The 12,814-nt window shown below is 38.3% G+C and overlaps 1 pseudogene; it reads right to left on the bottom strand.

Moving 5' to 3' along the window:
• Positions 1-4,239: 4,239 nt before the first annotated feature.
• LOC119260347 (40S ribosomal protein S12-like) lies at positions 4,240-4,624 on the bottom strand (annotated as a pseudogene).
• Between the last annotated feature and the right edge of the window lie 8,190 nt (positions 4,625-12,814).

Genomic DNA, 12,814 nt, shown 5'->3' with positions numbered 1-12,814 from the left:
GAGAACTATGTTGATCTTGATTTCATGACTTTCGTGCTTTCATGGCCTTACTCTTCTCCTTTAAGCCTCCATTCTACACAGGAGCAGGCTACACAGGAGCAGGCTATATACTGTCTCACTAAACAACTGTTTGCTCTTGTAACATTTGCAATGGCAGATAATAAAATAGTAGGAAGCAGCAGTTTTTAATCTGTTGACTTACAGATTAACTAATTACTTACAGATTGACTAATTTCATCTTCACTATAACCTTAGCATGTAGACTTCAGTTTTGTCTCCATTTCGTAGATGAGGACACTGAGGCAGCAGAAGTTAAGGCATTGAGTCCAGTTTGCAGTGGTGGTAAGGGGTGCATGAACCTTGGTTTAAGACTCAGGCCTCTCTAGCACTCTTCTCTAGCCTCTGCTCTGAGCTAGTTATGTAACTCTAGTAAGCCTCATAAACACCCTGGATCAGACAGTCATGGGTTGGACTTGCACCAGATTATCTTCATGATCCATTCAGTTCTGTGATTCTCTGTGTGATATTCACCCAAAAGGAGACACACCCAGCCTTCAAGTGAGACACTTTTGTGGTATTATTTTTAGTTAACTTTTCAACTAAATGAAATGTGTCCAAGTAGTATACAATGCTTCGTTTCTTTTCTTTCATTCTTGCATCCTCAAGTAGTTTCTCTAAGTATGACTTATAACTCAGTGGCAGGGGCAGTTTTTTCTCTCTTCTGAGGATTCCAGAAGCATAATGCAATATATATAATTCATTAGGATCCTTTACTAAATATAAACATCTGTCTGGAATCTACTCATCAATCATTTCATCATTCTCTACTCTGCTTTTGTTAATCTTTTGAGGCAAGATGAAAGGCCAGGACAAGCAAATTTGCATTTGTGGTGACCCCCCCAACTCTTACTTTTTGGTATTTACAACCTTATATTGGATGAGTTGTGCTTTCTCCCATATTGTTGCACTCTATGTTTGTTTGTTTTTTTAAAGATTTACTTATTTATGCATACAAGAGCTGGGGTGTAGGCCAGAGGTGGGGGGAGGGTGAGAGGATTCACCAGAGACAGAGTTGGGAGCAGAACAGGCAGATCCACTGAAATACACTGCTGAGGGGAACAGCAGGCAACACCGGAGAGGTCTGCTGTGCCATGTGAGTCACCTCCCTGACCCGCCAGGGAATTGAGCTCCTTCTGCAGTGGCTGGCGATAGCTTGATAGTGCTGTCTTTAACCCCTGTGCCACTCCGGAGACCCCGCACTCTGTCTTTGTGACCAAGAATAAGTGGTAGACATGATATTACATCACTTCCAAGACTGAGTTATAAAAGGTACTCTTGCTTCCATCTAGGTTTCTCTCTCTAATTTTGCTTGGATCATTTGCTCTGAGGCAAGCCAGCTGCCATGTCAGGTATAACCCTCCGAAGAGGTCCATGGATGGAAGAGCTGAAGTCTTCTGCTGAGAAGCAGCCCCACAAAGCCTGAGATGACTACAGCTCCACCTGACTCCTTGGGTACAACCTCATCAGAGATCCTGAGCCAGAACTGCCCAGCTAAGTCCCACGCAGTTTGGTGGGTAATTTGTTATGCGGAAACAGGAAATTATCTTATACAAGGGAAAAGTGAGGTACTGAGAAGTTAAGTGCATTATATAAGAATGTTATGGTTGAATAAAGATAATAGTTGTTACTTTCTTTTCATTTATTTTTTAATTTTTAAAATTTTATTTATTTATTTATTTAAGATTTATTTATTTACGCATACTAGAGCTGGGATACAGGCCAGAGATGCAGAGGGTGAGAGGATTCGCCAGAGACAGAGTGGGGAACAAAACAGGCAGACTGAGTGAAATACACTCCTGAGGGCAGCAGCGGGCGTGACAGGAGAGGTCTCCTTCACCATGTGGGTTTCTCTCTGGCAGGCTGGGGATCGAACTTGTGCTGCAGAGGCTGTGGCTTGCCTCACAGTGTGGTGCTTAACCCCTTGCGCCACCAGGGAGGCCCTACTTTCTTTTCATTTTAACATCATTTATCAGTGGTACATATTCTTGGTCACTTGATGAAGGCATTCATCAAGATAGAAAATTTTAATTTAATGTATAGGAAAAGAAAGTTTAACAATTATTTTGAAAAGGCAGAATAGCATAGAGAGTAGTGACTACAGAGTTAGACAGCATGAGTTCAAATCCCACACACTTACTAGCTTGGGAGAGTTACTCAAAGTTTTTTTTCAGTTTCTTCTGTCCATGAAGGCATTTTTGTTTTGATTAATGATATAAAAAATGTCTTGCTATAACTTTAATTTGTAAAGTTATTCATTGTTTTCCTTACAGTTTTTAATTATTCTAAGAGAATAGTTACTTAATTGCAAAAAATAAAGCTAAATTTAAAGTTACTTTTGTATATTTGCATCATACATGGTACCTGAGTAGCAGGGTGACCTGGTGTGCTCAGCACAGTCCTACTTTTTACCTGTTATCTGGTGTAATTATTAATCGTGCTCCCTTTTGTTATCAAAAGTGGACTGTGAGGGCCTCCCCTGGTGGCACAGGCGGTTGAGTGCTGTGCTGTGAAGCTGTCTGCAGCCTCTGCAGCACTGGTTTGATCCCTGCCGGCCGGTGAGGGTCCCACATAGCACGGCAGACCTCTCCTGTTGCGCCTGCTGCTCCCCTCAGGTATTTTGTCAGTCTGCCTGTTCTGTTCCCCGCTTTGTCTCAGATGAATCCTCTCACCCTTCTGTGAACTGGCCTGTACCCCAATTCTTGTATAAAAGAAATAAAATAAATCTTTAAAAAAAAAAGAAAGTGGACTGTGAAATTCATGCTCATGGTGGTGGGCCACGTTAACAAGTTGGTAATTGCTTATTTCCTATATTAGTACCTCTCTTAACGAGTTACCTACTTGGCTTCTTAAGACTCAAGCTCATTTGTCTGAATTCTCAGGTGGGTTCTGGTTGGACTAGGTATTCCTCAGTGAGTCCCTGTCTATGTCACCTTCCACTAAGAATCAATCAGCACTTTCCTTGTCCTTTTTCCTACTGGTAGAAAGAGTAGGCTTTATACTCAAAAATCTCCTCTCAAACCACCAATCCATGACTTACCAGATATGAGATGAAGCTGAATTAGACTTGGCTGTCCAATAACTAGAACAATTCTATACTTTGCCATTTCCAATATGGCAGTCACTAGTCACATGTGGCTCTTGAATACTGCAGTGGGGCTACTGTGAATGGACAATTTAATTTTAATTTTTAATCTTAATGGATTTTTAATCTTATTTAATGTTACCTCAATAAAAAATTATACATTTGTAAAATAAGTAATTCATGAGTAAAATGGTCATATATGCCTAGTGGCTACCATACTGAACAGTACAAAAACTCTTTGGGCCTTAATTTCCTCCCTGAAGAAATAGAGATATTGATTCTTACTTTATAAGATTGTGTAAGATTTGAAAACAATGCATCACACATAATTGACACTCAATTTATCTTTACATTTGTATAGAAGGACTGTTTGCTAGAATATGTTGTTCAATGGATTTCTCTTTGGCTCTATATCTTTATATCTCCTTCCTCAGGGCCCCAGTTTGCAATCAGTCACCCTCCACTGTTATTCCTCAGAATACACATATCTACACCTTTGCTCTAGTGCCACCATCCTAGTCAAGTTATCTATAGCTGTCAGTTTTGGTCTAACTACTTCCTCTGCTTCATTCTTGGATCCTTTTCAAATCATTCATCACACTTCTGCTAGAGGCATATTTAAAAAACACAAATATTATCATTCTCCTACTCAACCTCTTTCTGTGGCTTCTCATTTATTAAGCAAAAATAAAAGACCTAGACTCTTCCTGTGACATAAATGTGCACACAGTCCCTCCTCACCTACCTCTCTAGCTCTCCTGACTCATTTCCTTCCTCCTTGCCTATAGCCAAGCTAGCCTCCTTCTGACCACCAAATGCAGTTAGCTCCTTCATGCCCAGGCCTTTCACCCAGGCTGTTGCTTTCGACCAGACTGCTCCCGTTCTTTCCTTTATGTCATCAACTCTTCACTATTATTAAGATCTCCACTCCAAAATTTCTCCTACCCAGGAGAGCAGTTGCTGACACCCCCAAATAATTAAGATCAACTCTCATTGTACTCTGCCTTGTCCTTATGAGATGCTTACCGCAGTCTGAAATTCTGTATTTGTGAGTTATTATAATTTTTTTTGGAACAAGAGCCGTGTTTTTTATTTGTTCATTTCCTGCATTGGAAATACTTTTTGATGACGTGGTTGGCTTGAAACTCTCTGCCATCATCTTTAACCAACTACTGCACAACTGAAATCAACCATTTTAAGGGGCTTTTCCTCTCTCTCAGATTTACAGAGACCTACCCATTTCCCTTTCTAGCTCTCTAGCTCTGTTTCTATTGTCATCAACCTTAATTAGGTTGGCCTGGTGTTCAGCACAAAGTGTCTTCGCTAATGTAACATACTCAAGCTCATCACAGTTGAATGCAGACACAAAGATGAGTTTGTCTAAAGCTTTTGCTGCTGTATCATGGATAAGGGTGGACTTCAACCCACCTTGTAAAGCAGGATTACACCTCCAGCAGCAATGCCATCTTCAGCCACCGAGGTGGGTTATGGGTGGAGCAGCAGCTCAATTGTATCCAAATCTGTGCTACTTTGGCAGTGGAGGGGAAAGACCCATAGATTATTTTTTAAAGAACTAACTCTCACACCTGACTGTAAACTTCAAAAGTTTTGAAGTTTACAGTCTATCTACAAACAGACTATCTACAAATAGATAGTATTTTCTTTTGCTTACCGTTGTATTCCTGCCTCTTAACACCTGGCTAATAGCAGAAGGTGCTCAATAGATATTCGTGAAGGGTTGGAGCCATGAAAAATGATGGATTTTGCAATAGGTAAACTAAATCTGTAGTTCAGACAGAAGCAAAACAGGACATAGAAACAATAACAACAAGTGTGGGAAGAGAGGCAGCAAGAGAGGAAAGTTCAAATTCACAATAGTGCTTCAGAAAAATCTAGAAATAACCTATTCAATATCAATACATATGTAAATTTTGTGTTCATGTGCTTAGAATAGAATTACACTGAAAGTGAACTAGGGATCTTACAGTGCTTTGTGCTTAATGTTAATGATCTTTCCCTGAATTTGGCTGATTTTTAAAAAACTTGATTGTGTTTTTCAAATTAATAAAAATGACCTGCATTACTTTTGCTTCATGTAGTAACACACACATGAAGGGTGTGATCTATACCTCTGAATTATATACAGTGTTATTAACCAATGTTACTAAAAAAAAAAAAGCAAGAAAAAAAATCCTTCTATTTTCAGCTAAATAAAATACTTTATTAAATGCAATTTCACTTGTTTCTTTTTGTTTTTAATGTGGCTGCCAAAAAACTTATAAGTATATATGTGTCTGACAATATATTTCTTTTGGACAATACTGAGCATGACTGACAAGAAATTTGACTTCAGAGTTGGTTGGTGTACAATTTGCACAACTGTATGGTATAGACCTACCATGTCTGGATTAGAAAAATAAAATAAAACAATGTAAAAGCTAGATTAAAATATGTTGTTTATGTTGATAAATATTTTCAAATTCAGTATCACTTTATAATTTAGATAGTATGAAAATTAGAGTATACTAAATTCATACTAAATTTATCTACAGTATCTTTTTACTCTTATTTTCAGAAAATGAAGGCTGAAATAATCAGGAAGGAGCCCTGATCATGTATGAAATAAAGTCATTTTGTGAGAAATGATATGCATAATCAGAAAAAAAATTTTAAAGGCAGGAACACACAACAAAGGAAAAAAAGGGCAAAAACTTTGAAAGCATCTCACTGGATTTGAACATCACAGATTTGATAAAATACATGAAAAATTTGAAAATAAAGTGGAAGCCTCCTTATATTGGATAAAAGTCCTTAAAATACATTAACTAAAAGGCCATGATTCATGGGACTTCTAAGACTGTTCATGGAAACCTAATGAATGGTAATGGGTGACCGAACTTTTTTTTTTAAGATTTATTTATTTATTTATTTATTTATTTATTTATTTATTTATTTATTTATGTGTCTATTTATACAAGAACTGGGGTACAGGCCAGATGTGCAGGAGAGTGAGAGGATTCATCAGAGACAGAGTGGGGAACAGAACAGGCAGACTGACAAAATGCACTGCTGAGGCAAGCAGCGGGCGCGACAGGATCGGTTTGCCGCTCCATGTGGGACCCTCGCCAGCCAGTCAGGATTGAACCCGTGCTGCAGACGCTGCGGGCAGACCCTGTGTGTTTTTTCTTTACCCCAACTCATTCCTTATATGTAGACTCAATCTTCTCAGTATTTTGGTTACTGGTTCAACAGAAGCCAGGACAATCAGTAACTTTGTAGTAATCAGAATGTTGTTCAGCTGTATATTGTGTACTTTATTGTAAATACTGGTGAACAGTGGTCCATAAATAGTTTTATATTTAAAAAGTCCTTAAAATAACACAAGAAAAGCCATAAATATTTGGAATGAGATTAACGTCATATTAGATATAAAGTACATTATGTTATTAAATCATATTCAAAGACCAACACTCACTAGAATTATTCTTTTGGACAAATATTTTTTTTAAATGCCTAAGCTTATAAGTAGGTGAAATAATAGAAAAGAAAAAGAAGGCAAAAATTCTTTAAAGGGACTAACATTTTTCTGTCATATATGGAGTATTTCCAGTGAATTTTGGGCAACTGTCAGTATTTGAGTTTTAGTTGAATTAAATTAAGGATGATTGTTTTAAAACCAACTGGTTTGTTACTAATATAACAGAAATGAGACTGGTAAGGAAGGGAGATATTTAGAAGGAAAAAGATGCAGAACTTGGGAATTATTAAATAGGTGAATGTGACACAGCAGAAAGCAGTGACTCTCAGGTTCTCTACTTGAACACCTGTGTAGATGCTGATTATATCATCCTGAGAGGAGAGGTCAGAAGGAGGAGTGTGTCTGTGGGCAGAAGTGAGTTCACTTGGAGGGAGCTGAGTTTGAGATACTTCTCAAATCATAAGCTATGCCCCATTTGGCACTTACAAATACAGGCATGGAACTCAGGAAAAAAATTGGAGAGTGGTAACAAGATATAGGAATTCTTCACATTAGTGATATTTGATGTCATGGGAGTAACAACAAAATTCTCCAAGCGTTTTGTGTAGTCTTGCTCTTCAGAAGTGGCTCCTAGGCCAGTGCGAAATGGGCAGCCAGGATGATCCCCACCTCCAGGTGTTCAAAACCTTAGGGAGCCTCTACAACAGAGAATGGGGCTGACATGTGTAACCAGCAGGATATCATGTTAAGTATCCTACTGAACTGTGAAGATAGTCTGACCTTTGAGGTTGGATCATAATGAACACAGTGGCTTCTCTTTTGCTTTCTTGAACTTCTAGCTTTGCAGGAAGCCATCTGCCATTGCCCAAGATCAGCAACTGAGGCCTCCTTTTCATAGTCCTGGAAGTGAGCTCTACTGAAAGTGCATCGTCCTCCACTCCCATTGGAGCTTCAGATGACTATAGCTTTTTCTAGACTTGCCTACAACTCCGTGAGATCCTGAACCAGAATCATCCCATGCCCAGATTCCTGGTCTCCAAAAACTGTGCAAAATATTTCATTGGCTGTGTTTAGCTGTTAAAATTTAGAGTACTTTGTATGCAGCAATAGATAACTAATATGATCAGAACTAAAGTTGTTACCTAAAAGTTGGTTGAAATGCTGAATCTTAGCCCCTGCACTGGAGTTAATGAATTAGAATCTGCATTTTTAACAGAACTCCAGGTGAGTTTGAGAAGCCCTGACATAGTATAGAAAATATAAAAGTGGCCTAGACAGTAGTGGGAGAGGGAGGTTATTCTTCACATATTGGCCAGAGAAAAAAGGAGAGTGGCAGAGGAAGATTGGTTAGTAAGGGAGAAGGGGCATAAGGAGAAATACAATAACCAGGAGAGAGAAGTGACAAAGAAGACAAAAGGGAAAAGGCTTCAAGAAGAAAGGAAAGGAAATGTTGGCAGGAATCAAAGGATGCTGTGAGATAAATGAAATGGAAAATGACCTTTAATGTTGTGGTTGTGCTATTTAAAAAGTGTTCTTACATTTTAGAAATGGATAATGAAATATTAAAGAATAAAATGTCATAATGTCTTGGATTTGCTTCCTAATCCTATGATATGGGTGGCAATGGTGGTATAGAGAAATGTTTGGCCATGAGTGATAATTGTTGAAACCAGAGGATGGGTGCAGGGGACAAATAATACTTTATATTAGTTGGTCTATTTTATGTATGTTTGAAATTCCTCACATTAAAAAGCTTTAAAATAGTCATAAAATTGTTTTCAGAGATTTTATGTGAGAGTAAATTTATTAGACTATTAGAGGCCAGACTGCTGTGGGTTGAGGAGGGAAGGGAAAGAATTGAGGATAGTGAGTAGTGATTATTCTTTTTAGAAGTTTGATTCTGAAGAAAATGAGAGAAAGCAGATGTTTCAAGGGAAGGAAAGATTAATGTGGGGTTTTTAGAATAAAAGAAGTAGTCAAAGACTCAGCATAAAATAAAGACTAAAGAAAAATATCCATTGTTATAACCCAAAACAACCAAAATCAAGGCCTTGAGTCTTCTGGTTGCTATTCTTTAGCTTTGTATGAAGACATTGCAAAATTTCTTTGAATTGGCATAAGTTAAATATTTTCATAAACAGCTACATATAACACTCAGATGGTGAAAGCACTACCTGAGTTGAAAATTTGAGCATTGTTCAATGAAATCTCAAATAGAAATGGGTGGCCAAAATCCAGTAATACCAGTCATAGCGTTGTTGTAAGTATTAAGTAACTTGAATAACTGCTTTAGCAAGTATTACTGAGGTTTTCTTCATTATGAAACAGCATTCTCCAAAATCTGTATAAAGGACACCATTCCTGAAAGATGTTAACAAGTGTTACAACAACAAAACAAGTATGCCATGGTCAAATAAGTTTGGGACAGGCTGGGTTAACAGTAAAAACCTGTCCTTATTTGTGGAGTTTCTCAAGACATTTGCACGCTTAAGTGCTTTGTTAATTTCAAGATTACGCAATATTTTTCCATCTGAATTTAACTTTAGAATGCTTTTGGAAAGGAGAATCTCTCAGGATTGCTGTTCCTCAGGATCTACTTTGGAAACAATTGTACCAAATTGTGTGATCCAATGAATTATCACATGACTCCGAACACATTTAAACCCTTATCACAGTGACAATTCCTTACACTGCAGTGGTCACTGTGATTTTTCTGGTCGTAACAGTTACTAGTATTAATGCCTTATACATTCTGCATGGAAACACATCTGCCCTGAGCCATTCAGAAGGAGTCAGAAAGATACCCTCCAACTCTAACAGAAATGATTTTTCTTTTTTGTATCACATTCTCCTGTAAAGCCTTAATTTCTCTCTCTTTTGCAGAATGTAGGTGTCACAGCGGGAAGGTACGGTGCAGGATCTCTATGATCCGAGCAGATGGGTGAAGGAGGAGTCCTAGGTACCCTTGGTAGATTTTCAGGCTTTTATTGGGTTTACCAGGTACATGGTAGGCAGGGGAGGAGGGGGAGGGGAGAGGGGGGAATCTCCCCACCACAGTCTGGAAGGTCTCCCAGTCCCCCCGCGGAATCATTACTCATTCTGGGCTCTCTGGTGTTCTCTCCTGGCCTCTGCTTCATTGCTAGTTCACTTCTGTTCTGCTCTCTCGCTGGTTCTCCTCTGGTCTCTCTTTTGCTCTGCTGGCGTCCCTGTGATGCCGCCCTCATAAGCCCAGACTTAGCCAAGGTGAATCCCACCTATGTATGCCCACACCCCACTCCAAGTGCCCTCATCAGGCAGGCATTCAGTTCCCCATCATCAACCCTAACGGCGGAAGGGCAGAAAAGCCTGATACTTTACTTACCCGACAGCAGGACTATCAATTCTGGAATCTGGTAACTAATATAGATTTAGAACACAGCTAAATCTCTTGGAGAAAACCCTGAGACTTTGGAGACAAACTGCAGTCACAGCTTTTATATATCATTAAGTATATATCATATAAATATTTTAGTTAGTTCTAGTAATTGATAACACTTGTAGATTTAAGTATTTAAAAATACAACCTTTGTTTCCTTAATAAAGTCTCTATAGGTACTATTAGAGAAAAAATTAGATCCTTGAACTGAGAGGGCTTCCCCAACCTGCAGTGAAGCGAGCCTGCTACTCATGAAAAAGTGTTAAATACCTAGGAATAAACCTAACAAAGGACATGAAAGACCTATTTGATGAAAACTATAACACATTATTAAAAGAAATAGGAGAAGACACAGGAAATAGATATTTCATCAGCAGCTCTCCTGCCTACGTGTAAGTATGCAGGTGTTTCTCTTCACCAATCTTCTCCATTTGCAAAGCAGCAGAGGCAGCTCTCCTGCCAAGGCTGCCCACCTGTGACTATGCAGGCCTCTCTTTTAACAAGCCTGTGTCTTTCAGGGGCAGCTTTCTGCCTGCTTGTGTCTGTAAAAGTGTCCTTTACGCTTCTCTCCCTTTTTATAGGAAACCTGACCTTTTGTATAGTAAAAAAAAGATATTTCATAATTATGGATTGGAAAAATTAATATTGTTAAAGTGTCCATTGTACCCAAAGCAATACATTCAGTGCACTCTTTATTAAAGTTTCAGTGAAATTCTTCAAAGAACTAGAGCAAACATTATTGAAATGTATATGGAACCACAAAAGACCTGAATGGTCATAATAATCTTGACCAAAAAAAGGAGGAGTGATGGTATCACACTCCCAGACAAAAACTATACTACCAGGCTATCATAATCAAAACAGTATAGTATTAGACTAAAAATACACACAGAGGACAGTGGAATAGAATTGAGAACCCATAAATAAGCCTATTATGGACAATGAATCTATAATAAAGGATCTACGAGTATACAATAGAGAAAGTCTTTTTCTTTTTAATGGTTCCAAAAAAACCCCTGGACAAACACATACAGAAAAGTGAAACTAGACCATTTTCTCACACCATACACAAAAATTAACTCAAAATAGATTAAAGCTTGGCTGTAAGACTGGAGATATATAATACATAGAGTAAAACATAAACACTCCATGACTTTAGTTTCAGGGATGTCTTTGGGGACTCTACTCCTACAGCAAGGAAAAAAGCAAAAATAAACAAATGTGCTACATCAAGAAAAAGTTTCAGTAAGGTAAAAGAAACTATCATTAAAACAAAAGGACACCTCATTGAATGGGAGAAAGTATTTGTGCATCATACATCTGATAAGGAACTGATATCCAAGATCTGTAAAAAACTCATACAATTCAACAAAAAGAAAACAGAAAATCCAATTAAAAAAATGGATTCGATCCCTGGCCAGGGAGCTACCAACATGGTGCAGCAGACCTCTCTTGACTTGCCCACTCCTCCCCTCAGCAGTGTATATCAGTTGATCTGCCTGTTCTGCTCCCCACTCTGTCTCTGGTGAATCCTCTCACCCCCACACCTGTGGCCTGTACCCCAGCTCTTGTATACATAAATAAATAATTCTTTTTAAAAAAATGGGCAGAAAAGCGAAATAGACACTTTTTCAAAGAAAACATACAGATGTACAGCAGACACATAAAAAAAATTTCAACATAACTTATTAGATAAATGCAAATAAAAACCACAATGAGATACCATCTCACACCTGTGAGAATGGCCCATAAAAACCAACCAACCAAAAACAACAACAAAAAGCCAGAAACAACAAATTGGTAAGAGTGTGGAGAAAATGGAACCCAAATACACTCTTGGTGGGAATGTAGACTGGTCCAGCCCCAGGATAGAGGCTTCTCAATATATTAAAAATAGATCTACCATACCATCCAGCAATTCCATTCCTAGTATCCACTTGAAGAATATAAAATGACTAATTTGAAGAGATATATACACGTCTTTGTTCACTGTAGCATATTTACAATAGCAAAGTTTTGGAAACAACTTAAATATCCATTGTCAGAGCAGATTAAAAAGATGTGATATATAGACAATGGAATACTATGCAGCTATAAAAAATGAACTCTTGCCATTCACAACAGCATGGATGGAATTGGAGGGGCTTAGGCTAAGCCAAATAAGTCAGAAGAAGACAGAGGAATACGGAATGATTTCACTCATATCTGGAATATAAGGAAAACAATCAACAAAAACAACAACAAAAACACAAAGGAATCACAAAACTAAACCAAAATAAACTCTAGGAATATGATGAAGAATTGAGATTACTAGAAAGGGAGGGAGGTTGGGTGGGAACAAATGTGGGAGGAGGCACAATGGGCTATGGTAAAGGACTCTGGGTGCTTGGATGGTGAGGGTGGGATGGTGACATACATTTGATGAAGTGTGAACCTATTTTTCCTAAATCATATACAGTGTTGGTATCCAATATTACCTCAATAAAGTTGTGGGGGGATGGAAACCCTGCTACTAAATGAAATACAGGTATGAGTGTCTCCTTAATGAGTGATGAGCAATCTAGGATTGTGGCTAGAGATTGGGAATTGTGTGGAAAGAATTCAAGAGTGGAAAAAGCTAGAGAACAAGTCAAAACATGTTCATGGAAGATAACCAAGGAGTTGGCTGAAGAAACCAAATCTATCATCAGGTGATAGGAAGGATGGTGATTATGAGGGCCAAGGTGGTAACCAGAGGCTGACTTGTGTAGGGATCAGAATATATCACCCCCAAACATGC

Source organism: Talpa occidentalis, unplaced genomic scaffold (assembly GCF_014898055.3).
Source record: "Talpa occidentalis isolate TD23 unplaced genomic scaffold, MPIMG_talOcc4v2.1 talOcc4.6, whole genome shotgun sequence".
NCBI lineage: Eukaryota > Metazoa > Chordata > Mammalia > Eulipotyphla > Talpidae > Talpa > Talpa occidentalis.
Note: the sequence above shows the minus strand (reverse complement) of the source record. Positions and strands in the feature narration are given on the sequence as shown.